General features: G+C 34.1%; 1 protein-coding gene across 2 annotated transcripts in view; it reads left to right on the top strand.

Annotated features, from left to right (window-relative positions):
• LOC140447836 (uncharacterized) overlaps nt 1-25674 on the top strand; it is a 301409-nt gene that overhangs the window by 136262 nt on the left and 139473 nt on the right. The window contains exons 1-2 of one of the 2 annotated variants that reach the window (XM_072540727.1): nt 3436-3452; nt 3642-3662. The gene's annotated coding sequence lies outside the window, so the exon portion shown is untranslated. Of the gene's footprint in view, nt 1-3435; nt 3453-3641; nt 3663-25674 lie in introns of those variants that run through there. The other variant, XM_072540725.1, reaches the window with a different exon arrangement.

Here is a 25674-nt window from a genome sequence, read left to right as displayed (position 1 = left end):
GATGGATCCTACATTAGAAACTGTTTATAGTGGACCTAAACCCATAGAACATAAGAAAAATGAAAACTTGCTTTTCCTGCTGCAATACCTTGATCGAGTGTACCATCCATTTTACTACGAACTCAAGACTAGTGTGAATGTAAATTATGGAATTTAATGTTTTATTTTTAAATTATAAACACTGCTTTTTATGTAGGTTGATAACAGTGATCAAAATCAGCCATCAAAAAAAAATAGAAATCAAAACCAAGATAGAGTTTTAATAATCGGCTCGCCAATAAGATTAACAACAAAGAAAATTAAAACTGAAGAGGAACAAAGCAGCCGGACCAGCTATAATCGGATCTATGAGTCGAATATATGGAAAGGTTTTAAAGAACTCAATCGAGAGAGAATACTTAGATTATGAAGTAGAAGAACAAGCAGGATTTCGTACGGGTCGATCCACTATTGAGCACATTTTCTCCTTAACCCAGATAATAGAAAAAAAAAATGGCACGGAATCAAGAGATTCATATGTTGTTCGTCGACCTACGGAAAGTCTACGACAGCGTTCCACTAAAGAAGCTGTGGCAATCAATGGAAAGTACGAATTTTAATATAGAATTAATAAAAGCCGTCAAAGTGCTATACAACCAACCAATAACAAAAATAAAAGCAGCTACACAAATAACAACAGGATTTATAACATCAAAAGGATTAAAGCAAGGATGTTGTCTGTCCCCCACTTTATTTAAAATATACCTCGAAATTGCTTTAAAAAGATGAAAACAAAAATGCAGGAGAGTGGGGATACCGCTCACCAACACTATGGTATATACGCTCAACTTTGCAGACGATCAAGTAATAATGGCTCAAGATTATGACGATTTAAACTATATGGCATGAAAATCAATTCAAGAGTATGATATATGGGGTCTAGAAGTAAATAAAAAGAAAACCAAATACCTGTGCATTGGAGTAGAACAAAAAGATCTCATATGAGACGATAACACCACGATAAGGCACTGCTGTGACTAGAAATATCTAGATATCACTATTTCACAAGATGGAACATTAGACAAAGCCATAAGAGAGAGAAATACGTCAGGGAGAAAAGCCATCACAATGTTAAACAGCATTTTATGGGACCAATCCATCAGCAAAGAAAATAAAAAGAGGATATATGAGACTATAATAAAAATATCACTTTGTACAGCTGTGAGGTATGGCCACTGAAAAAAAGAACACTGGCAACGCTGAAAGCGACGGAAACGCATTTTTGGAGAAGAGCTGCAGGAAGATCCAGAAGAGAAAAGATTACCAACGAACACAGAGAAATAATGGGAATCAAACGAACAATCACAGATGACCTAAGAACAAAACAACATATCTGGTTCGGACACATACAAATAATGGATGAACAACGAATACCAAACGAAATATTAAAATGGCAACCAGAAGGATTTTTAATGAAGCCCTCACAAACCTAGACATGGGAATCCGAGTGAACGGTGAATACATCAATAATATCCGCTACGCCGATGACACTGTGTTACTAGCAACCAGCCTAAACGATCTGCAGGCCTTACTAGACCGAGTGCGAACTGTGAGCGTAACATACGGACTGAACCTTAATATTAAGAAAACTAAATTCATGGTTGTCAGCCGTACAAATTTAGATCCCGGGGCACTAATGGCAGGTAGCGAAGAGATCCAGAGAGTCGACAGATTCACTTACCTCGGAACTACCTTCAACGTACAATGGGACTACGCTCAAGAGATTAGATCCAGAATTGAAATGGCACGGTCTACATTTATTAAGTTGAGATCCTTGCTGTGCTGCAGTGATCTCAGTTTGGGAACCAAGATGCGAATAGTGAGGTGCTACGTTCTTCCAGTGTTACTGTATGGAGTTGAAGCCTGGACACTGACGCAAGCCACTGAAAAACGAATCGAAGCCTTCGAGATGTGGATATACAGAAGGATACTAAAAATATCTTATGTGGACCATGTCACCAACGTTGAGGTCCTACAGCGCATGACAAAAGAAAAAGAAGTGCTTAATTTAATTAAACAACGCAAGCTTGAGTACCTCGGCCACGTGATGCGGAACGAAGAAAAATATCGAATTCTTCAACTTGTTATGCAGGGTAAAGTATTTAGCAGAAGAGGACCGGGACGCCGTCGTATCTCGTGGTTGAAAAATCTCCGACAATGGTTTGGGATGACCTCAGCGGAGCTGTTTCGCAGAGCAGTCAACAAAACCATGATAGCCTTGATGATCGCCAACATCCGGACCGGATAAGGCACTGAAGAAGAAGAAGAAGAACCAGAAGGAAAGACAAAACGAGGTAGACCGAGAAAAAGTTGGAGCGAAGGAATAAATAAAGAACTGAGAGAGAGGGTCATAGAAGAAGACCTATGGAACAACCGGACTAAATGGCGATTGGAAGTCGGAAAATGGCGGAGAACGTTATAAACCGACAAGTAGTAGTAGTAGTAATAATAGCGATTAAAAATAATTTTTATATTTCGAATACTCATTTCAAGAAGATTTATACTGCAGTTTAAATTTAGATATTCCATAAATTGGTGAATTTTAAATTATTTGTAAATTAATTAAAACTAACCATCTTTATTAAATACGAAAGTTTTAATTTGAGAATAAATTTCTACATTTTTTATTTTGTAATTATGATATTCACGTATTTTATATACTTCACTTTGACATGATATGTCTACGATATTTTCCAAAACATGAGATGTTAGTAAAATCCCTTTTCAGAATAGAATTTCCAAAATTAATGTACACTATCAGTTTAAGCAGCATTTTGTTTATTTAAAGTGGTACAAAAGCTAGGACCTGTTATAGTCATAGATTTTAAATTCTTGTGAAAATTCATAAAAATGATCGATTTTGTTAATACTCTTTAAATCCAGTATAGAGTATACTGAGCTAATGTGCTGCTCTTTTGTAATATTTTGGATACTCGTATGAGGATACTTTGATTTCATTCTCCAAAGAATGGAAATAAAATACCTAGGAATTACAATGACCTGCTATGGAGACGTTGAAAACGAAGTAAGAAATCAATTATGAGGAGCAAATAGATTCGCAGGATGTCTTAATAATAATAATAATATTAATAGTAAATATAGCGTAACCGACACATTAATATTTTAATATTGAGACGAAATCAAGTCAATCAGACGAAGAAAGACGAAGTCAAATCAATCAATATAATATCAATCGAAGGAAATAATCTTGAAATATAAGATAAGACTGATTATCGATTTTTTTTATTATTAAGTGAATATTTGATTTCGTTAAATGTCTTTATTAGTATGATATTATTGGCATAATTTTAATAACATTAAACCGTACATAAACATAACTTTCGTCTATGAGTTTTATATGAATTTATAGGAAATTTGCGTCTCTACTGTCACGTGTAAATAATATTTTCAAGGTATATTGGCAAAGGTTTTACAAGAATCATTAAAATAGCTTATTTATGAGAAAAAAATGCTTTGCAGATAAGTACTGGAGACTCATGTAACAGTTTAAGACTTGTATTGTTTTGTTTACATAATTGAAAAGTTTATGTACTTCAAATATATTAATATTTATTACTAATAGTTTCTATTGTCTTTTTCAGGAAATTGGTTATTTGAGATATGTAAGTATGTTACTTATTTTGTTTTATGATATATTTAAACTATAGATATATACTGTTTTAAGTAGCTTCTGTAAAAAGTACATTTTATTGTTGTAATAAGTGTTTAAATTGAAAATGCTGAACCATCTTCTTTTTGTAAAGCTACATTGTTATCGGAGTTTATAGGTCGTGTATAGCGTCGGGCTCCCACTGCGTTATCCTAACCGATTCTCCAAGTTCACTTTTTTCCAAAGAAAGACGGATTGTACTTTTTAATTTATTGTATAACTTAATACCTATAAAGTTGGCACAGTTCAGATTGCTACCATATTAAAATTTGTAAGCGATACTAACTAACTAATTTATATCTATTTTTTAACTTTAAATATGAGACTTGCGTTGTTGATATAAGTTCGCGCATTAGTAAATATATACTAGATTGTAATAATAATTACATTTTCGTAGTTACCTATATCATTTCCTAATGTCACGTTTTTGCATTGAACTAAATTCAAATAGAACACATATAATATCAGATTTAATTTGAATCTCTAAAATTTCTGTACGTTTTTATGCCACAGGTGTTTCAAAATTGTTTATTTTTGACGTTTTGTTTGCAACTGCGACAGACATTATGAAGGTCTGTAAGGACGTAACAATGACCTCGTGTCGTTCCCTTCAATCAGTGATGATATTCTTTGAGTATATGCACTATTATAGTTATATATTTGAGTTACATTTAACCGCTATGTAGTTCCTGGGGTCTGTTATGTTGATCCCAATCTGTATTAAGATATTCGGTACGCCTGGAAAGTATTTGTGGCACGAAAAACCCCCCTTTGAGATTGAAATTTCTTAAATGTTTATTTATTTTATTAGCCTGCTTGATATATAGATATAAATAGAGTGGCAACGTGCTAACGTAATGCCATCTTTGCAGATCTATTATGCTTGCAATTATCCTTAAAGCTCTCTATTTAGCTTGGCGCATTTCATGAGGTTCCACAGCTTATATAGTGGTCTCTGCATATAGCCTGCTGCTTCTGGTTTTTCCTTTCCAAATTTCTAGAAGCTACAGTCTTACAAGGCCTAAAACGTACAACGTGATTCCTCTCTAGACAGAACCGACAAAAGCCTCTCATATCAAGCACATAAGATTCAAATACCTTCTGGTCCTACAAAGCGCAGTTAGCAGTTACATTGTTATTCTTATAATAGTGTATTATCCTTAATAATCTTTTAGTTGTGGCGTTGGTCTATTGTAAATTTAGCTGCATAATCCTTGATAAACTCTTTACCTTGCCTGAGTCCTGGTGCATTTCTCACACTTTGGGGAACTTATTTTGCACTCATGCCATGTAATAATGACAGCCTTTACTATATTTTTGCATTTCCGAAGAAGAGTTCTGAGCCAATTAGAGTGCATGTTCCTTCTGTGCCCCGGTAGCGCCTGTGCCCTGGTACCCAGTTTAATGTTAATATATTTGGACTTTCAACCCGAGTAGGCACATTCAAGATCTCCCACAGTCAACTTGTATAAAACTGGCTTTTAAATCCATTTTGGATAATTTTTAAAAATTTTAACAAAAAAAATTTTATACCATTTTACAAAATTAAGGTTTTACTTTATTGTATTTTTGGAAATAGTCCTTATAGTGCCAAACATCCGTGGGTATTAGTCTAATCTTTTAATAAAAACCCGGGTTTCTTCGAATAAAGTTTTGTCATGGCTGATTTTTTTAAGTGACCAAGGAGACAGTTCATCTGTTCTGTAAAACAGTACTTGTACTATGTATTGTTGGTCCAATATACACTGAACCACTGCTACACTTCTTGGTAATCTACTCTTTGTCTGCAGTAAGCACCCTAGCACTTTTCTTAGGTGAAAGTGGTTTCACTTGACTGAAACTTTGGTCATGCTGATCAAAAGTTTATATTGCGCCAAAACTCAGAAATGAATTATTTCTGAGTTACAGAGGTTCAAAGTGTGGGTTTTTAGTCCTTTTGAATAAAACGTAATTGTAAAATATACATAGTTTTAGTAAATACGTGCAACTAACTTCAGGAAGTTATTCTGCATACAAAATAATGGCAATTTGCTATGTAAATATATGTCCGCACTATTTAAACTATGGTCTGTTTTTTAACCAGGAGGAGTAATTCAAATTTTCCGCGCCGTAATGCTTGTTTGTAATTGGTCCAACCGCAGGCAAATTTACTCCACTAAATTATGACATTTTGACACTAATGACATTTGTGAAATTTTAAAATTCAAAATTTATATCGACGATTTTGTTTTCTGCGTTATTCCTTACATTTTTAGATATTTCGTTTGTATTTATATAAAAACAGTTCTTTTCAGAACTATTTAGCGATATATTAGTGTTATTAAGATAACAATATGGATTCGATGCCAAGTACTAGTGGTAATTATTCCTCTCCACTTAAAAAACGCCGTGTAGATTTGGGTCATTTATCTTCAAATGAGAAACAATGCATTATAACCATGTATAAACAAATCACAATTGATAATTCTGGAATGAAAATAACAGCCACGGTAGCAAAAATAAAACAGGCAACAGGTTAGTTTTGCAGAATAGTTATTGTTAATTTTACTGTGCTGTAATGTGCTAATTTTATTAGCACATTACTTTAGCATGTATTAGAATATAAGCAGACTGGAACAGTAATATTGTAAAATTCCATTGGATTTTAGATATCATTTTATCACGAATATATCGCTTTCATATACGTTCCGGACGATTTTCTTCTACAATGTGATAAATAAACTCTAAAAATTCTTCAACTTCTTCATAACAGTCCAACATTTTTTTATTGTAATTAGAAATACTAAATAATATATATTGGAAGTTAATTCGAAAAATTATTATTCATACATAAACAATCAAAGTTAGATTAGAATCAACATGTGAAGGTGTCCGATACTGATTACTGGATTACCGCAAGGCCGAGATAATCAACAAAAAAAGAAGATGTATTTGGTAACTTTTCTAGTAACTTTCTTGGGTGTGAATCTGTCTTTTTAGTTTACTCCTCCTGGTTAAAAAACAGAGTATAGTAGCTTCTACTATTTCATCACTTAAACCGTTCCATTTGTCAAGAACTTTTTTAACTAAAAACTCTAAAATCATCTCTATGAATTATATAAGTAGAAATAACATCGCCACTTTCTCGTCTATACGTTAATGAAGACAACTTGAGCTTTCTTAGTCGGATTTCATATTTTAATCTTTCATAATTAAAAGGGAGCTTAGTAGTTCTTCGTTGTACTCCTTCTAATAAATTAATGTCCCTTTGCAAATGAGGTGACCAAACTGTTACTGCAAATTCTAGGTGAGGTCTGACATAACTTTTGTAGAGTTTCAAAAACAAGTCTGTAGACATTCTATGAAAAACTTTTGATATAAAGTATAAAACAAAGTTAGCGTTAATTACACTAATTACTTTTGCTGTTTAAGAAAACCACAACACCACGATCATTAACTTGCTGTACCGATTTCAAAGGAACTCAATCCAAAGTATGTTATATATGGATTATTACATCCAAATTGAACGACACAACACTTATATAATGGAATAGCCCATTTTATGTTTCATTCTGATAGCTGGTTAAGGCATCTCTGAAGAGTATTAACGATATCTGGACAGTAATATAACTTTAAATCGTCGGCATATGAAAGCGATTTTGACTGCCATCCACACGTTAAATCAAATACGTACAGCAAAAACAGCAGTCACTTTCCATTTTTACCGAAAAAGATCTTTTAGAGGGAAAGTTTTCTAACCATAATAATAACTCACCACGCACGCCGTAATTTTCTAGCTTCATCATTAGTTTTATTAAAGGTATCTTATCAAATGCAAGGAAAAAATCTATATAAATAGTATCAATTGGCTCATATCGGTCCAAAGATAAGGTCCATGCATTAAAAGCGAGAGGGAGGTTAGTTACAGAACGATTCGGCGTGTTGAGAGACTAGAATAAGATCGTGCTCTAACCAAAAGGATACTAATTTATTAGCCCCCTGAAGAATAGGACAGTAATGTCCACTCTGGGTAAAGCAACCATCAAAGCAAAAGTAGGTGGAGGCTGTCCACAAGGAGGAGTTCTGTCTCCTCTACTTTGGGCAACCTTGGTAGATGATCTCCTCAGAAATTTGTCCACAGAAGGCTTTTATTGTCTAGGATATGCTGACGATATAGCAATCGTTGTCAGGGGTAGGTTTGCTCAGGTAGTATCTGAGAGAATGCAAGCAGCCCTAAATATAGTTGACGACTGGTGTTAACAAGAGAGACTGATAGTCAATGCTCAGAAAACACAAATTGTCAACTTCACAAAAAAAACAGCACTACAAGGCCTAAAACCACCGGTGCTGGAAAGAACAGAGATTTCATTTGCCAAAGAAACAAAATACCTTGGGGTATATTTTGATCATAGGCTTACATGGAATACTCACATTCTAAAAACCACACAGAAAGCTACTATGTCCTTGGGCAGATGTAGAAGAATGTGCTGTAAGAATTGGGGACTTAACCCCAAAATGACTCTATGGTTATATACCAGGGTTATTAGACCCATGATAACCTATGGCTTGGTGATGGACAAAGACGCAGCAAATGGGAGCAATAAGGCTGCTAGGTAATACACCAAGGCTAGCATGCTTGTGTATTACGGGGGCCTTAAAAACAACTCCTACTGCATCGCTGAAAGTCCTGTTAAATCTACCACTACTTCATATCTTTATACAGGGCGAAGCCAGATCCGTGATGCACAGATTAATCCATAGTCAGCGACATATAAGCCAGATGCATGGTACTAACAACAGAAAGCTAATCGAGGAGCTAAAAGCCGATATTGTGATGGGGAAACCTATCGATGCAACAGTTACAAGATATAGCTTTAACAATAAGTTCACAATTAAGATACCAGGCAGGGAAGACTGGAATAAACGTGTACCCATACAAGCTGCTGCTACCTGGTACACGGATGGCTCAAAAACAAATCAAGGGATAGATTTCCCGGTAAGTCTATCTAAGGATGTGACAGTTATCCAGGCGGAAATAACTGCAATCCATCACTGCGTGGAAGAAATAGAAAGGCAGGAAAGAACGTTCTGTTCAGTTGCCATCTTCACAAAAAGTCAGGCAGCGCTTAAGGCACTCAATTCTGTAGAGGTCAATTCTAAGCTAGTATGGGATTGCGTGTGTGCCCTAAATAAACTAGGAGACCGTAGCAAGGTTACGGTAGCCTGGGTACCGGGGTACGAGGGTCATAAGGGCAATGAAAAAGCAGATGAAATGGCCAAGCAAGGCTCATCATTGCCATTCATTGGACCGGAACCCTTCTGCGGAGTTGCAAAATCAGTAACAAGAACGGCTACAAGGAAGTGGGTAGCTCACAAATCTCTGGAATGGTGGAGGAATTCACCAGGACAAAGACAGGCGAAACAGTTCATTACAGAACATTCGCCAAAATTTACGGCAGATTTAATAAGCAAAGACAGGAAAACAGTCAAGGTCATAGTAGGTCTTCTAACAGGGCACTGTAAGCTAAATAGGTACTTGAAGCTGATGGGATTATCAGATGATGATCTGTGCAGATTCTGTCACCTCAAAGAAGAAACAGCAGAGCACATTTTATGTCAGTGTGACAGTCTGGCAAATGTACGGTTCTTTGCATTAGGAGAAGAAAATCCACCGGCAAATAGCTACATGGAAGGTACAGTCTCGAAGCTACTAGACTTTATAAAAAGGGTCAGGCTAGAGAATGTTATCTACGACTAGAGGACCACAATAGATCTGAAAAGGTCGCAGTGGAATAGGCTGAAAGGCCACCTCTCTTAATCTAATCTAATTTATTAGCCATTTATTTTTCAATTATTTTAACTGGTGTTGGTAAAACTTTTACCGGTCGATAATAATTAGTCAAAAGGAGTTTATTTTCACTTTAATATATCGGTATTACTATACCAGATTTCCAGGAAGATGGGATTGAATTTTTTTGCAAAGATTTGGCCAGTAAATATGCTATTGGAGCCGCTAAACTAACTACACAATTATGATATAATAATGGTGATATACTTTCTGATCCTACCAAACCTACCAAACTGAGAGTCACGCAGAGAAGAATGGAGCGGTCCATGTTAGGAATAACTCTGCGAGACAGAATAACCAACGAAGACATCAGGAGAAGAACCGGAGTGACTGACATCATCGAGAAGATAGCCAGACTAAAATGGAGATGGGCAGGACACATAGCCAGAATGACAGATGGGCGATGGACAAAGAAGTTATTGGAATGGAGGCCAAGGGAGGACAAGAGAAGCGTCGGTCGACCACCTAGAAGATGGACTGACGATTTAAGAAGACTCAATAAAAACTGGACGGGGTTGGAAACATGAGGAAGAGGCCTATGTTCAGCAGTGGACTCTTGAGGCTGGATGATGATGATACTTTCTGATCCAAGAAATGCAGTAGTCTTTAAAGAACAATACATCTTTAAATAATTCAGTAAAGATGTAAATTGTTGATAAACTTTCCATTAATCTGTCAGTTGGAGGCAAATCTGAAAACGTAGGCTCTATAAACTTTATAGACTTAATTAAATTTCAATAATACCAACTCTCGCTTCGTTTTTTTATTAAATTTAGAATTTCTTATCAGGAGTATTGGGATAATGTACAAATTGTGTTTTGTATTGTTATTTGCCACATTTGCGGCGTTTTGTTAAATAAGCAAGTATTTTTACTTAATGTACCTCTTAATGTTTATTATTAAACTAATTAATTAGATGTCGATAATATCTAAGCGCACCTAGTTGAAAAAGCAAAGCTATTTATGACGTTCGTTTCTAAAATCAATTGCTGTAATGTAATAAAAATAACAATGTATTGTAGCAATAACAAAACTAACAAGATAACCATAAATTTTCAAACTTTTGCTTGCTTAATTGCAATATAGTTAGTATTTGTTTATTTAGAGTAAGGTACAATAATAAGAAAAATATCCTTGGGACTGCCTATCCAGTGTATTGCCTCTGATGCTGCTTCAAGAAAGTTCCGCCATGGACATGGATATGCTCGGAGAGGGCATTCAGAAGTAACTTGTTGTATGGTTTATCTTGGATGGCCGCAGTCACAAGCTAAAGACATAGCCTTTTCTCACTTCTCCAGGATGGCAGCACATCTACCACACCCAGACCTGAATCGATTTAAGTTCACCCATATCTTGCTATTCAAACCAAAATCTGGAACCAACTGATCAAGATGTATGAGTATGTGGTTCTGTGCTGTCTTACTGTTTCTACCATAGTCTTTCAGAGTTTCTAGATTTCAGTATGTTCCTTTCCAAATTAAAATCCATCTAGTACATTTGAAGACACAGCTGTTTAAAAATAGTCAGTTTTTCGAAAAATCGTATTTTTTATCATTTGTAAACTAATACTACTTCTTCCTGATATTCTTAAATTGCGTAAACATGTCGAAGAAGGTAGTTCTGTATATATACAATAATGTCTATTTATTGAATTTCTTGACACGAACTTTCACTATTTTTGAACTTTTTGCTTCAGAAGTAGCATTATACGGGCGTTAATGATTTCTTTGTTCTGTTTGATTTCTCTGCAATACTAAAACTCAACGAATTATTAAAATAAATAAAAAATCTAGATTTTAAGCGTTTGAGAAAGCCGTTAGGTGGTCGAGAATTAAAGTTATGGCACTTTTAATCTGAATTTTAATCTAAGGTATTAAATACGTGTACGCTTATTTTGCTTAAATTTAAAGATTTTAGAAAGTAACGAAAATTTACACATTTTTTTCACATTTCATATAACGTTCTGATCCATTAGTTGTATACAGGCCGTAGTTTTATCTGGCAGGAACATTGCAAAAATGTTGCCGCCTTCAGAGATAAGCTCATCTGCTGGTCGATGCCCATAAGAATTATCTAACAATAAAAGTGCCCAAAGGGCAAATTAAGACACAAAAGATGGTGAAGAACCGCGGGTACAAATTCCGTTTTAAACCACTCAAGAAACGAGTCTTTCGTAACCCAATCATTTCTTTGTGCACGACAACAAACAGGAAGACGTGGTTATTTAAATGCCCTTGAGATTTTTGATTTTCCTACAACAAGCAATTGAAGATTATGGGTTCCAGTCCCATTTGCACAAGCCATGAATGTCACTCTCATCTTCATTATTTTCCTTCCGGAAGCCGACTTCTTATTGACAGAGGCTAACGTATGATCGGGCAATAATCGCCAGTACAAACCAGATTCCTCAGCATTGTACACTTGTTCCGCTGTTAATTTTCTTTCTCTAATAACTTTCTGTATCTCTAGTTGGAATGGTCCGATAACAGATTCGTCATTGGATAGTTTTTCATCGGCCATTTTTAAACGTTTTATTCCATGGCGTTTTTTAAATTTGTTTAACCATCCCCGGCTTGCATTAAACTCGATATTAGAGTTTGTAATCTGGCGATGAAAAACACTAGCTTTCTCACAAATCATATCACCACTTACAGTAACATGTAATCGTCTTTATTGCAAAAATCACGTAAACAAAGCATCTTCTAAAACAGGATTTTCCGATTTCTTGAGTATTTTTCGTACACCGGGACCACGTTCTATTAGGCTTACAAACTTTTAGATTTTGTATTTGTTTTCCTTTATAACGCCCACAGCTTATACCAAACCTCCTAGCAATGATAGAGGTCCTTTATCAACATTTCTATAACCCGCAATTTATCTTTTATTGTTAATGTTGAATGGTTACGTGGCGGCGCCATGATGTTAGCGAGCGCGCTAAATGGACACTGTACCAACACGAAAGGCGATAAACAAAAGACTCACGACAGGTTGGCTCAGGGCAGCCCACTTATTTACATCCGCGCGCGAACCCCATTGCCCAGCCGGATTGTATATATATATATATATATATATATATATATATATATATATATATATATATATATATATATAAACATCAACGCTGAAAATATAAAATGGGAGACGTCATAGAAATCTACTACAGAGGAACATCAACGGCAGAACAGGCGTTATTGAATTCCTAATTAACAAGAAATGGAAATAAAGACTAGTAGAAGTAACTAGTATCTAGGATAGAGAAGCTAGCTTAACCTTACAATTATCAAATAGATAAAATATACAAATATACGCCCCAACAATTACTCACACTATCAAAGAAATTGAGGAACTCTACAGTAACATAACTGAGGCATTAAATCATAAGTAACTTCAAGTATTTAATTGGTGACTTTAATGCCAAAGTGAAAAAGAGAAACAGCAAGGAACAAGTCATGGAAAAGTATGGAGTCAGTGAGAGAAATGAAAGGGGAAAAAGACTGGTTCAGTTTGGGCACAACCAAAACATGATTACTGGAAATAAATTCTTTAATAAAAAAATAGAACAGAAAATGGACTTGGGTAGCACCAAATGGGACCACTAAGAACGAAATTGACTTTAAACAGATTGCTACAAAAAAAGATGTCAGTGTAATAAATAAATTTTAAACAGTCAGCGACCATATACTAATCAGAGCAAAAATTTAATACCGCTAGCATTAACCTTCATATACTTCCAGAAGGCTTTCGATTCTATATATCCCAAGGCAGTAATAGAAGCTGTGACAAACCAAGGCATTAACAAACCATACATAGAGGCTTTAGCAAATATATACAGATAATCAAAGATAAGATAAAAATTTATGAAAACTCTCCACAATTTCCCAATACCAGAGGTTTCCTAGAAGCAGCTCTAGATAATATGTTCAGCAAAATAAACTGCCAGAACAAAGGCATATCCATTGATGGAGAATACCTCAGCCAATTAAGATTTGCAGACATCGTTCTGATTGCTAATAATTCTACAGAACTATAAGATCTTATAAGCAACCTAAATGCATCCAGCAATAAAGTTGGCCTAAAAATTTGACAAAAATAAAAACCATGTACTACGAGCTAGTTGATGTCCAAGATGTAATAATAATCAACACTGCACTTTAGACAGTAAACAAGTATGTATACCTGAGACAATTAATACATAAATCTGGCTCCTTTCTTCCATAAATTAACAGAAGAATGAAACTGGCTTGATAATCTTTTGATAAAAACCAGTTTCCACCTGAAGAAAAAAGCATTCGATCAGTGTGTACTACCAATCATGATATACGGCTGCGAAACTTGGACAGTAAAGAAAGAGATAATAGCGAAACTCAAAGTCACTCAAAGCACAATGGAGCGATGCATGCTAGATATAACAAATAGAGGTCAAAAAATAATAGAATGGTTCAGCCAGAAAACCAAGGTCACTGATGTAATCTACAGAATTTTTTTTTTGAACCTATTCTCTATCCTTCCATTGTTGGATGTAGGTCTCCCCCAGTTCTCTCCATCTTTCCCTATCTTGAGCTGTTCTCTCCCATGTGGGACCTCCTTGTTTCCTGATGTCATCTTTCCACCTCATCTGTGGTCTGCCTCTTGATCTCTTTGCGTTGTATGGACGCCACTTTCCGATGGCATTGTTCCATCGTCCGTCTTGGAGATGCTCGTTGTGTCCAGCCCATTTCCATTTCAGTTTTGCTGCTTGTTCTATCGCGTCTACTGTCTTTGTTCTGGTTCTGATCCACTGGTTACGTTTTTCATCTTTAAGTGATATACCCAACATTGGTCTCTCCATTGCTCTTTGTGCCTTCCTTATCCTATCCAAATTGGCCTGTGTAAATGTCCAGTAGGTGCTCCGTAGGTGAGCACCGGTATTATACAGGAGTTATATACCTTGCTTCGTAAGTATAGAGGGATTGTTTGAATCTACAGAATTACATATTTAAAATGACAGCGGGCGGGACATTTTACCAGAAGAACTGACAATAGATTGTCCACTATAATTACACTGTGATATCTAAGAGGTGTCAAAAGACCAAGAAGTTGTCCAAATTTAAGATGGGACTATGACATACGGAAACAAGCTGCTACAATATGGTACAGAAAAGCGAATATTAGACAATTAATAATAACGTTTAGACAAGGGCGTCGGAATAATATAACAGTAACTTCATATTCAAGTTTGTTAAAATTATACTTTATAATCATAATTTTCTGGTAAATTCTCCACCAGGTAAATCCAATAAAACCGCATCGTGACGAAAATGCGAATAGATCTGTCGACATTTGAACAAAGAATATTAAATCAATTGATTTTTTTGTTTGGCTATAGTCGCAGCTGGAATCACGTCAGGTGTTAGACGAATAAAATTAGTATATATTGTTGATACATACAAATGGCGTACAAAACCTCGTAGATTTTCCTTGTACTTATATAACAAACATATCAATTATTTATAAGGTCCTTATGCAGCCAAGTCGCGAATAGAAAATTAGAGATAAGCCGCAACTTGGAATGTTTATGGTTTAATTTAAGTAGTTTGGAGGAGATTATAATTTTATTATTTAAAAGTAATTAGTACTGTATTAGTATTTTATTATTAAAAGTAGTATCTACAACACCTGTTACAGGTGTCGCTTGATCTCTTCTAATCTAAGTTGTAACTAGTTTTTACATCTTCGACATTACCTTCAATCCTGTTATTTGTTCTCATAAAACATTTTCCGGTTATATTAATTTTATTTCAGGAATTTTTTGAAAAGGATTTCCCGATTGGAACTTTTGGTAGGAGTCGAAAACAAAAATGTAATTTTTATAACAACTCATTATGGGTTATTCTCTCTCCCTATATGCGGGGTCCCAAGAGCTGTAGAGCTGTGTTCGGTTTTCTTTAGGTCGTCGTCCCATCATTTCTCTTTGGTCTAAAACAGTGGTTGTCAACCCATAGGAGTCTGCGGACCACTCAGCCTGAAAGTGAATTATCACGGATCACCTGTTACACTATTACATATAATCTTTACAAATTTAAACGTGATTAAATAAAAAAAATTTTCAAAAACAAACTATTATTATTAATTGCGAAAGTATTATGGTTCCCAAAATTACAAACATATTGAATTTTTTTTATTGAACCTCTTCCTTTTCCTCTTCTAATGGAGCTACAACACCTTGTGGGCCTTATCCTGCTTAACAACGTTCTTCCAATCTTCCCTTTTGGACACTGTCCATTGCCACCGCCTTTTTAATAAACTAAACAATAAAAAAATTATCGTTCATGCCGAAAGGTTTTCTTACAGCACAACTCTTCTAGCTTTATACCAGATTCAAACAAATCCTTGAAGCTACTATTATTTTGAAGTGCGGTAGTCTTCCTTTAAATATTGTCAGGGATAGGCTTCGCGTTAAAAGGATTTCGAATAAGCTTTTTCAAATATTAGATCTCACTGCATAAATATTCTGGGAAATAACGAGCAAAGCCCCTGTTGAGGGTGCTTAAATAGCTCTAAAGATGTATTACTTTACCTAGTCTGTAACAGCAGTCTAGTCCTCGTAAATTCAAATGTATTACCAACATCTTCCAATTTTTCGTTTCCAGAACATTGACTTAAAATTGAAAGTTTGTTAATTTAGACTAGTTGAAAACATCCAACAGATGTGCGAGTTGAATTTTAAAACTTGGTTACTTGGTTGTTCTAAGAAATATTACATTTTAAACTCAATGAAAAATGCTTTTACCTCCTCTCTCAACTCCTACTTAAGCGTAGCAATATATTAACTTTTGACAGGCAATGCACCTGAATATGATAAGGTAGTGTCTTGTGCTTGGAATCTAATTCTGCGCAGAATTTCTTAAAAATGCGTGTGTATTTTGCATTATCTTTAACAGAGTTCAACATCCTTATGCTAATTTCATGTCTTCTGCCATGGTTTTAGATGCTAATGCTCTACGCTGAATTATACAGTGCATCAGGGTTGTTCTCCTTTACTAATATTTTTATTTCTGTTCCATCAGGTACGTAATCGGTAAAAAATCCTGTTATATTCTTTCATTACAGGCAATCTTTTCCCAAGTGATCACAAATAATTTCATGAGACCTCTTCCTTTTTGTGCTGTTTTTAACTCTTCTTATATTAAAAGCTTTTTTTATTCTGTTCACTTCTTCCAAATATTGAACAAAATCTAGCAACTGGCTGCTTTAAGATACTCTTGTCATAGTTCAAACTAAAATAAGGAGATTTTTAAGAAACCATCTGGGTCTCAATGTTAGTGGAGGCGGTATCCACCTTTGCCTTAACTTTATTATTAGATAAAGGAATACCTTTCCTTTTTTCTAGAAACTTATTCCTAAAATCTGTTCGATTTTGATGAAACATAGCTTTATTATTGTTTCTCCAATCGCGTGTGGTTTCTTCACCTTAGCGATTACTTATTTTAACTTATGATGACTTTACACGATTTGTCTTTAAATGACGTTCCAATTGGGTAGGTTTTAAGGCTTCATTGCTAGAAACATCGGCATAAATCATGCTTCTTCTTCTTAACATGTCATACACCAAAGTGCGTAGGCGACTATCTCATTACTAGAATTCTGTTCTTGGCGGCGTGACACAGCTCGCCTGTATTGTGTATTCCTGTCCATTCTTTAATATTCCTTAACCAGGATAATTGTTTGCGGCCGGCTCCTCTCCTACCTTCGATCTTCCTTTGTAGGATTAACTGTGGTATTTCATATTTTGCTCCTCTCAATATGTGCCCAAGGTAACCAATCTTGCGTTTTTTAATTAATTTAAAGAGTTCTCTTTCCACGCCGGCTCTCTTAAGGACGTCATCGTTTCGAACTCTATCCACCCAAGGTATGCGCATCATTCTTCTTAATGACCACATTTCAAATGCTTCAAGTTTGTTGATAGATGTTTTTTTCAAAGTCCACGTTTCCATGCCATAAAGCAAGATGGACCATATGTAGCACTTGACCATTCTGTAGCGTATTTCGAAATTTAGGTTTTGATTACATAGGAGCGGTCTGAATTTCACAAAAGCTTGTCTTGCCATTTGTATTCGGGTTTTTATCTCTTGTTGTGGATCCGATTGGTCATTGATTGTGGTGCCAAGGTATTTAAAAGTTTTCACGCGTTTTATGCGATCGTCACCTATGCATATTATCGAGATTTCTGGAGGGTTTCTGCTAATGACCATATATTTCGTTTTCAAAATGTTGATTTTGAGGCCATATTTTTTACCTATGCTATTCACCCTATCAAGTAATAACTGCTGATCTTCCAATTTATCAGTTATAATCACTGTGTCGTCCGCATAGCGTAGGTTGCTAATTGGTATGCCGTTCACCTTAATGCCTAATTCCGTGTCTTCTAATGCTTCCGCAAATATATTTTCAACATATAAATTAAAAAGCATCGGAGAGAGTATGCAGCCTTGGCGGACACCTTTCCGGATTTCAAATTCATCCGTATATTGGTCTTGATCAATCCTCACCTTTGCCATTTGGTTCCAGTATAGATTCTGAATAATTCTGATCTCCTTCTGGTCAATGTTGGCCCTATGTAGTAGTTCCATCATGATATCATGCGCTGATGTATAATCTTTTTATATATTTCAATTGTCGTAAATCCAAACTTATACAGTCATTGTAATACTTTCGTTTTGAAGGCATATTTAATAGAACAAGTACCGACAATAATACCATACAATGTTATTAAAAATGGAATAAGTACAAAACAAAATCTCACTGTGCTTTAAGAAGCGCTGGTAAGAAGTGGGGACTGAAACTGAGCAGTGAGCAACTACGAAACTAAGTAGAGGTAGGCGTTGCCGATCAGTGCGACACCCAAAGACTTAGCCACCAAAGTCTTCACCTGTTATGTTATTTTGTTTTCTACTTTCTACTTTATTTTGTTCATTATAACATTTATTACCCTATGATCATTATTATCGGACTTAACAATAATTCTTATTTAGATAGATATGAATAAACGGAAATGAAAGTATAATTAAAAAAAAAGTTTTATTCTTCGCATATTCATGCTCTAATGCTAGTCCATTTTTTTCCTGTCGAGTCTATTGCGAATATTGAGTTATTATTGTTATTTAGGCATTTATTGGAGGCATCCTTGGGAAATCAATAACAATACATGCATTTCAATAAATATTATCGTGATTGATAATACTTATCATGTTTAATAATAATAAAATCTTTTGAGATTTGATGATTTTTTTTCGGAAGCTGACTGTTATAAACCGAACGTATTACAGCCAATTGGCTTATTATACATCGTCCATTGATTCGTGATTCCGCAATTCGGGTACTAGTAGGTCTAGTGAATGGACTCGTTACCCATGATTTTATCACGTAAGGTGTTGTGTACTGATCTTACTAATACGTAGTTCAGGTTTCCTTGCAGTCTATAATGCCCCATTCTTGCTTCTCCCTTATAACGATGTGTAGAGGAGGTGGGTCCAGAGCCTCCGTACCTGTTGTTGATGTTTTCCTCAGAGCTCCTGTGAATGCACGGCAAGCAACTCTTTGCAACTTGCTTACTTTACGGATGGCATTTTTTGGCCACCATACCACTGCTGCATATGTAAATTATGGTTTATTAAGTATTATGTGGTAAATTAAACATGTATGATTTTGAACGCAATATTTTTACATGAATGCGTCGGGCTATTATTTAAGTAGTAGCCGCACTCTTGGTCTTTCCTTCTCTCTTCTGATTCCAAACAAGCCTCAAACAAGTCTAACGTTACTTTAAGGTATTTTGTTTTACTTACCAGATTTGTACCATTTGTACAATTTTAGGTGACTCTATCGCTCTAAATTCCTTAATCTGGTTAATTTTATGATTTTATGGATTTCTGGAGGTTCATGTTAAGCTTACCATTTTATCTGTGGACTGTGTCATTAACATTGGCGTAGGCTAAGATGACCAGGTTATCCGCATAGCCCAGAACATGATGTCTGTAATTGTTACCTCTAGCTATCAGGCCATACATGACCAGATTCTACAAGAGAGGAGGCTCCCCCTGCACAAAGCCTCTGGCTGTCTATGCTGGCACTTTATCGCTTAGTAACATTGCGTAACTGCTTTGTAGAAGGTACTGTTAAATGCTTTTTTAATATCGAGAAAAGCACCCATTATCACCTCTTGGTTTTCCAGAACGTATTTCACCCTCTGCACGAGATGGAGCAGTGCTATTTACGTAGAGGATCCTGCTGTATAAGCAGAATGTCCCACATGTATCGGACTTTCAACCAATGTCCTATCACTAATATGCCTATCCAGCAGTCTTTATTATAAATAACTTCACACTTATTGGCCTCAGGAACTTAGCTATTAAGTTTTTCCAGGTTTGGGTATAAAAGCTACCCTTATACCTCCATATTTTTGGTATGCTCCCAGTGACAAGCTAGCCTGCAACATCATACATTACCTCTTATACAGGTCATTTCCATCAGTTTTTTTCTAGAACTGTAGATCTCAGTGCGCTGTCATATGTCTAGTGGGTGGTATTATATTCAGTCAAAGCTTTGTGATCATGTCCCCGTTTACTTGATCTTTTGACAAAATTAAATTTTCGTCTAACTTCTGTCCTTTGATTTGCAAGGTTGATGATTATAGAATAATACTTAAAGTTATGTAATTAATACCTAAAGTGATTTAACCACAATGGTTGGATTAAAACGATTTTACTGACATTTTGGTTTGTATTTCGAAAACATTTTCTAACCTGGAAGTCGGAATGTCAGAAAATAGGATTAATCCAATTATGAATAATTTCAATTATATAGTAATTACAATAAACTCGCACAAGAAAAAAGCTTCAGAGCTGGGGCATAAAGCAAAGAAATGAAATTTCAAATTTTCATTTGAAGGGTAAAATCATTTGAAGAAAATTGTTAGTAATATTGACAGGATATTAACAACATAAACAAATAAGGGAGCTCCTGAAGACACCTGTAATGGTTGTGATAGATGTGGTGATTGGGTTGCGCTGCCCAGATCGCCCAGATCATATATTTAACTGTTTTCAAAAACGCCGAAAATGCATTTATTCTGCATACTATCCTAGGACAATATTAAAAGATTATTCCGAATAAGTTTTATCTTGGAATGTCAACGAGTGGCGTAATGATTAGACTATATTATTCGCCTTGAAATGTTTTTAAATGGAACAATCAGTTTTATTTTTTAAATATCCTATCTTGATAATCCGATTTTAAAACGTGCAAGTTAAATCATACTTGATATAGTATCAGCGAATCTTTATTTATTTTTAAATTTGAATGTCCTAAATCAAGCTCGTACGACGTTTCATTTTTTATTATTGTTAATTTCTGTAATAGGATGTACTAAAAACTCGAAAAAACATTTAAATAAAAAAATCCAAATGGATTATAATAAAGTTCAGAATGTTTTCGGACTAATCACTCTATTTTCATAGAACTTTTGGTGTACTTGTGTAACTAACTGCAAAAAAACATTGGTTGGGTTTACATTGAAGAGGACATACTTAAAAGTAATAAATTATATGGCAATATGCGGATGTAATTGGATCACTAACCGGGAACTATAAGTCCCCACTCGAAGTAAAATTTCTACATCCAACTTTTGTACGGGAGTTAGGCAAAAATAAAGATGTTTCTTCCTTTTGGTTTATAATTTAGTATTTATCACTTTGCGTCGTTACTCAGCTATCACATCCATATAAGTCAGTAGGTGTAGCCATTGTCTTATAAAGATTTAGGACCGCATATCTTTCGTCTTTTTCTAAAATGATTTGTTCATTGTTCCGCAGATAGACTGAAACTTGTCTATCCTGAAAACCTAAAAGTGTGTCTTCGTTTACACTACAGTGCCACATGTTTCATCTTTATTGAGAACTCGCCAGGCAGTGCTAGAACCAAAAACAGACTAAAGGAAAAAATCGTCAGCATCTAAGCAAATTTCGCACTTATCTACAGCGATCCCGCTAAGGGTAGCTATGTTATTTAGATGACTAGACATGAGTTAGTGTCTTTAAACTACGTTGCGTCTGCTTAAGTATTTGAAAATATCTCTTCATTACTAAAACAAATTTCTGTATTTAATTTTATAGAGTGCGATATGTTATGCGCTAAAAACCATCGATGTTTTTGGCTGGCTTTCACGTCGTAGTTTGAAGACAGGTTGATGCTTTCTAGCATATAATATGCCGCCATTTATAAAATATTGCTCAAACTGGCAGCATGTGTGTGTTTTCAAAAACTTGATAGTGTGTAAAATTTTTATTAAAATTAACTAAGTATTTTCAGCATGTCACATGCTGAAAAGTAAAGAACAAGTATTTTTTTATATTAATTACAAATATCAACAAATTATCTTATATGAATATCTTTATATTAATTACAAATTATCTTATAAGCACCTCATGGAAATGCAATTGCCAACACAAACCACATAAAAAAACATTAAAAAGGCCAAAGCCTTTCTTATATGGATTAAACCCTTTAAATATTTGAAAGATCACTTTTGAGAGGGCTTCTTGAATCAATGCTGCCTGGTTACACTACGAGGATAGCTGAGAATTGGAATGTCACGAAAGGCGGAAGCAAACCTAGCGACCTCTGTTAAGAAATTAAAATTGAAAATGACTATGATGTCATGAAATTCACGAACAGTTAAATTATAGGGTAATGTTCTAAACGCCTACAACAATAGTTAGAACTAAATAAATTTCTTAAGAGTATAATCAAATTTCCAATTTAAAATAATCTGAGTATTATTAACATAACTTTGACGATTTCTTTTTAGTTCTCTACTGATTTCTAGATCTTCCAATAAGATTATTTTTATATATGTAGTTGCTACTGGGAATGTTGTCTTTGCAAATGATGACCAAAAGTAGATTTATCAGTAGTTGTCAAGTGTTCTTTAATCCGTATTTCCAACGGTCTCACAGTTCTCCCTACATTAGTAACTGGATAATCTTCGCAGGACAACTTATAAATGCCACTTTTTGACAATTTGTTGATTTTATCTTTAGTGTATGAGACTTAGACAAGGAAAAAGAGGGGACGCGTAATCGTATGGAATTGACTGAAGCCAAACCGGCACCAGAAAAGTTACCAGGCCATATTTTATTTCTTTAGTAGATTGAGAATAATTGATATACACATTGATATATTAATATATATATAACCTTATATATTCAACCTTATATTTATATATATATATATATATATAATTAAATAAATAATTGAATAATAATAAATTTATAATTGAACACTGACATAATGATCACTTTTTGAACATGATTTTATCATTATATTAGTAGATCAATATAGTGTTTCAGTAAATCAGTAAATTGAAGTTGAAATCAGTAGATCTACTGAAAAATCAGTAGACCTGGTAACCCTGCGAGAGGTAGTAATGGGCAACGTACAGACACCAAAACATGGCGGTCACATCGAAACTGGCTTCACTTTTTGAAGGTTTATTAAATGAGTGTTACCTATCCTCTCTCTTTCCTTGTCTAGGGTGTGAGAGAATAGATTGAATATTTTTTTTACATTTAAAGGCTAAGTATTAATCTAGTAAGTAATTAATCTATGCAAAACTTCTGAGTTAGTGTTATTGGAGACAGAGTTGTAAGCTTACCTTTATCTCGTTTCTATTACCTTTATCCTTTAGTTGGTTTAATGTGTTAATAGCAATAAAAAGAAGCTATCTTCTGTTGAAAAGGATAATTAGAAGATATAGGGATAGTGTGGTCAATCTGAATAGGTTTTCCTGTGGTTAGGAAAATTTGGTCCTGTATAATACGTAATATGTCATTTTTTCCAAGCGCTTTATTTTGAAACTACTTACCCTTTAATCGGTTACCCGCACTTCTTTTACTCTAGTCAGGACGCAAAGTACTCTTTGTTTATAACACTCCTGTTTAAATAATTTTTAATAATTTCGTTTGCTAAGAATTTTGTTAAAAACTTTGACTTTTCATATAAAATATTGAGACAGTAGACAAACAAGGCTAAATCAACTCTTTTATGTTAGACCCCATCGCACAAATTACGGACTAAATTCCTTCACATCTAGAACACCAAGGTTTGCTAATCATTATTCCCAAAGGTTGGATTGTTATAGTATTTCAAAAGAATTTAAAGCTCAGCTTAAGAAGTGTCTGTGATAGCTTGATGTCCTTGTGTTTTGTACATTCTTTGTTAATGATTGTTATTTACTGTTCCTACTTTTATTTTTTGTATGATTAAAATTTTTAAATTTAAGTAGGTTACGTTAAGAATCTTCTGTAATTTATCAATATTCTATTTTAATTGGGCGATTGACCGTTGATAAATAAATAAAAAAAACGGGTGTGGCAATCCAGTAGGACTATCGGTAGAAGTTATACTTCTATACACGCGTTCGTCGTTACAAATTTATATGGGAGTCAATCTGCACAATCATTACATATTTAATTCTATAGGTAAGAGAGAACAGAAAGAGAAAAATAATTAGGTATACAGGTATATGGTGCATCGTTTGCTGTATATAAACATTTGACCTGTAATAGGAGTATAGTAAATGAAGGATTGAATCAATATTTTAATGTAAATATATATTTTTATTTTCATATATGTATAAAAGGAATTGAATGCAAAAAAATTTTTTTACACATACTCTGCAGTAAAATTCATTGTTTATTTTGTTATTAATATAAAAATACAATACAATACACTGCCACATAATTCAATATTATAATACAATACAAATTAAAATGCAATATTCATAAATATTTAAAAATGGCAATATACATAATTTACGCATATGTTTAATTTACCATGATAATAATATTAATAAAAAAATAATAATGTTAATAAATTTTAAATATGTTTACAAAAGGAACATTTTTATTCTCGAGAGAGAAAATATATCTTCTGTCTCTCTCTTACCTATATCTTACATATGTAATGATTTTGCTGATTCACTTAATATATACGAATACACACAAACTTCCAACGTCGAACGCGCGTATAGAAGTATAACTTCAAAAAATTTGTGGAAGATAAAAATAAAAAACCAACAACTCGGATTATGTTGTAATGTTCATTTTATTTTATAATTTAGCATTTTTGCGTATATTACATATATTTAATAAGACTAACGTGGAGTTTTTAAATATTTCAAAAATAAAAAAGGAAATTCATATTGGGATTCGAACTCACATATACCAGCCTATAAACCAAACACTTAAAAAATTTGCCAATTAGACATGACACTAACGTATTTCAAAATTGACAGTTCTCGGTCATACAGTGATTTATTGTAATTATTATTTTGAAATACAAAAGCCTAAAATATGTAATTATGAACATTTAATAAATAATACAAAACATATGACATAAATAATAATATTAATATATATTATATTATATTTAATATTATATATAATATTATATATATATATATATATATATATATATATATATATATATATATAAACTAAGGTACACTCGAAGAGTGGTGGGTTTTTCGGTCAAAGTGGAGAAATAAAAGACAAAGACGATGGCTACTTCATCTATTTATTGAAGACGTTTCGCTTTCTGCTCAGAAAGCATCATCAGTTCATCTAAAAAGAACAATATGAAACCAAACATCCATAGAGAAGTTATAACCAAAGTGTGTTACCTTACAAAGACATGTAGCAGTCAGTGATGTAAAAAATATGAAAAAGCTTACAAAGCTGGACATTCAGAGTTAACGTTGTATATAACAATTAATTGAAACTAGGTAAAGTTTGCAATTTGACAAAATTAGCACAGCAAAAGAACATGTGATAAAAATACATGTATATATAAAAAAATTTTATAAAAACTTAGTAAAAAACATTAAGGTTTATTTTAAAGTGTAAAGAACTAGAAAGATCATTAGATTGCACTTCCAACAAATTTATTTAAAAATTATATTTTAATTTTAACTTTAGGTAACATTATAAGTTATTAAAGATTAATAGTAATAAAGAAAAAAATGAAGTTACCAGTCTTTAGCTTACTGAGGCTCGTTGGTAAATGAATTTAAAGGTTTGACACCCACGCACAACAACGTGAG

This window comes from Diabrotica undecimpunctata, chromosome 8, assembly GCF_040954645.1.
Source record: "Diabrotica undecimpunctata isolate CICGRU chromosome 8, icDiaUnde3, whole genome shotgun sequence".
Taxonomy (NCBI): domain Eukaryota; kingdom Metazoa; phylum Arthropoda; class Insecta; order Coleoptera; family Chrysomelidae; genus Diabrotica; species Diabrotica undecimpunctata.
The sequence above is the reverse complement of the archived record's forward strand: the minus strand, read 5'-3'. Positions and strand labels throughout refer to the sequence as shown.